Source organism: Diorhabda carinulata, chromosome 9 (assembly GCF_026250575.1).
Source record: "Diorhabda carinulata isolate Delta chromosome 9, icDioCari1.1, whole genome shotgun sequence".
In the NCBI taxonomy this organism is placed as follows: Eukaryota; Metazoa; Arthropoda; class Insecta; order Coleoptera; family Chrysomelidae; genus Diorhabda; species Diorhabda carinulata.
The window spans coordinates 23,521,700-23,524,681 of record NC_079468.1 but is presented as its reverse complement, the minus strand read 5'-3'; positions in this window follow the sequence as shown (position 1 = coordinate 23,524,681).

Genomic DNA, 2,982 nt, shown 5'->3' with positions numbered 1-2,982 from the left:
TTATACTTGTTTTTTTTGTCCATAACCCTCTCTAATATTGATCAAGATTAATGGTGTTTTCTTTTATATACAATAAAATGGTTAAAAAATTACCAACGGATTAAGAAGAAAAAAGAAGATTTATGTGTTAATGTCACATTAACCTATATTTTGAAAACGTCAATCTTCTTTTTTAACTGGGTTCGTTGGTTGTTGCTCACTGTGGGCTAGGTAGGGGACAATTGAAATTTAATTTGTAGGTTAGGAAATAGTTGAAAACTAACCTAAAAAATAATTATTTGTTGTAGTTTTGCCGGGTTCGAGGGGGGGTTTTTCTATTTCAGTTTATACTGTAGTATCATTAGTAATTTAGGTAGAGCATAGAGAGTTTTGCTAAACAAAAAATATTTTCTTGTGTAGGATTATCGCTATGTATGGATTTTATTTCTTCTTGTTCCAAGGAATTCTTCGAAGTTTATTATTTAACACTATAGAAGACATATGGGAGGATGACATGCCCAACGTTGATAAAATTCATAAAATGTGCCTTGAATTGTATTTAGTGAGAGATATGAAATGTTTCGAAATGGAAGAATACATTTACTCAAAGTTAATATTCATAATCAGATCTAGAGAGCTCTGTATTAAGCTCACTTATGATGGCGGGGACTTGGATTTACCTAGTCCGGATCAAAATCCCAGATTGCAAATGCTGCAATGATCATATATTTTTATATTTTATTATGATTTATTAAATAGTTATACAACAAACATTCTTTTTCATTTCCAACAAATATTATTAATATTTCTTCTTTCTATTAATATACAAGTTAAATTTGGCAACCGAGCATCGCGTCATACGAGAGAAATAAAATGAGAGGTGTCTCGTTATTTTCAAAGCGTTACGAAATACTCTATCAAATAATTAATTCCTAGAGTACTAATTGGTTTATACCAATAAATATAACAGAAGTTGTAATAATTATCTGGTTATATTATTAAAATAATTTTCGTCACGTGTATTTTCACCCCACATATTTCATAAGTAAACTTTTATTTTATTAGAATGTGTTTTGCTCCACTCTATATAGTGACCATGAAAAACATCGCTTCTGTGTGTTGGTTTCTTATTATTAATCGTCTAGATCAATCATTGATCCTTTAAATCGTATTCATTGCATAACATAGATATTAAAAAGTTTTCTCCCCATTGACAGTGTTGTCAAACTTTTATAATAACCTTTCTGCAAATGTATGACATGGACTAAATGGACTAAAATATACAATATTTTTATAAAATAACCTTCAAATTAGTGTAAAAAAGCTTTAGTATCAAAAATTTCTTTAAATTGATGTACTTTTCTTAGATCTGGCAACACCGGTCATGTCTTTGTCGCTTCTGTTACACAACTTTAATTCGATTGATTATAATGTTTAAAGGTAGGAGAGAGAAGGGAATTTTTGATTAGTAATAAATTTTTAAAGAATGGAGTAACAATAGACCTAAAATAAGTTATAATGTGTTTGTTTATTTACACATTTTCACTATCATTTTATTATCGTAGTTACTGATACATATAAAAATTGATAAGTTACAAAGCCCATCTCTATTCTCGAATCTGAAACCATGGGCGTATCATATAAAATTTTCGCTCAGTGATTAACGGATTTTAGTATAAAATGTAATAATTAAAATAAATATTGAATTATAGTTTTATATTATAAAATATAGTTATCTTATCACTATTAATATTTTACTTTATATAGGATTCTGGCTATGTATGGATTTTATTTCTTGGTGGCGTATAGCATTCTCCATGAATCCATGTTTTCCCGTATTAACGATATATGGTTAGACGATATGCCGAACGTTGACAGAATTTTCCATATATGTCTTGAAATATATCTTGTTCGAGACATGAAATGTTTCGAGATGGAAGAAGAATTATTCTCAAAATTAATATTTATTATAAGATCTAGAGAGCTATGCATCAAATTAACTAGAATGGAGGGGGATCCTTATAATCCAACATTCATTATGCCTACACAACACCGAAGAAGCGCAATAGAAAGTGCTGAATTTTTTTATTAAAAAGTGAATAAATCGAAAAGTAGTTTTATTTTAAGTTGACTTAACTTTAAGAATTAATTTTTTTGGATCCACTACGTCTCTATTTAGTAACTCATCAAACGACTGGAAGGTGGCAAAAATATTCATTTATAATATTTAACAGTTTACTGCGATACAACAATACAGTGGTTCGCAGTTAGATATGGAGATGGCGCGACAATATTCCATTAAAACATTCATTAATATTTCTGCTTAAGTCCTTGAAACCCTCATTTTAGATAAATGAATCCTTAAAAAATAGGATATTCACAGTTAAGAAGAGGCATTATAATTATTTCACATAAAAGTGTCTATAAGTGAATAGTTCAGCTATTTTATAAAAATTAAATATTTTCCTTCGATTAATATGGTGTATTAATATTTTTTTTTTATTTAATTCCCAAGAATATATTTTTCGAAATGCCCAAGTCTACGATATATTTAAAAAAAAATAACTAAAGTGTGAATTTAGTGTACCATGTCATATTAATAGACATGCGGAGTTGTTCGATTTCAATATTTTAGCAACGTTGTCAAATGTAAATATTTTTCCTAGTAGTGATATGTATGCCGAATATATTTAGAACTTTCGATTTTGTTTGTTATTGATACCTACGTTTTCGTGACAATTTCAATATTCAATTTTCTTAGTTGTTCTATATTAATAGATTTATTATAAAAATAAAAGTAATTTTGCTAATCTAATATCACAATATAATGTTGTATATCACACTTTTAATTACAGTTTTCAATTCATATATTTATTCATATATAATGTATAATTATCTTAGTATACTTTGTATTTGTATTTTAATTTTTTAATAGTATATTCATTATCGGTGTGACTTTTTTTCGTATTTGTGGTTATTCATTTTGGCAACGCTGGTTCATTC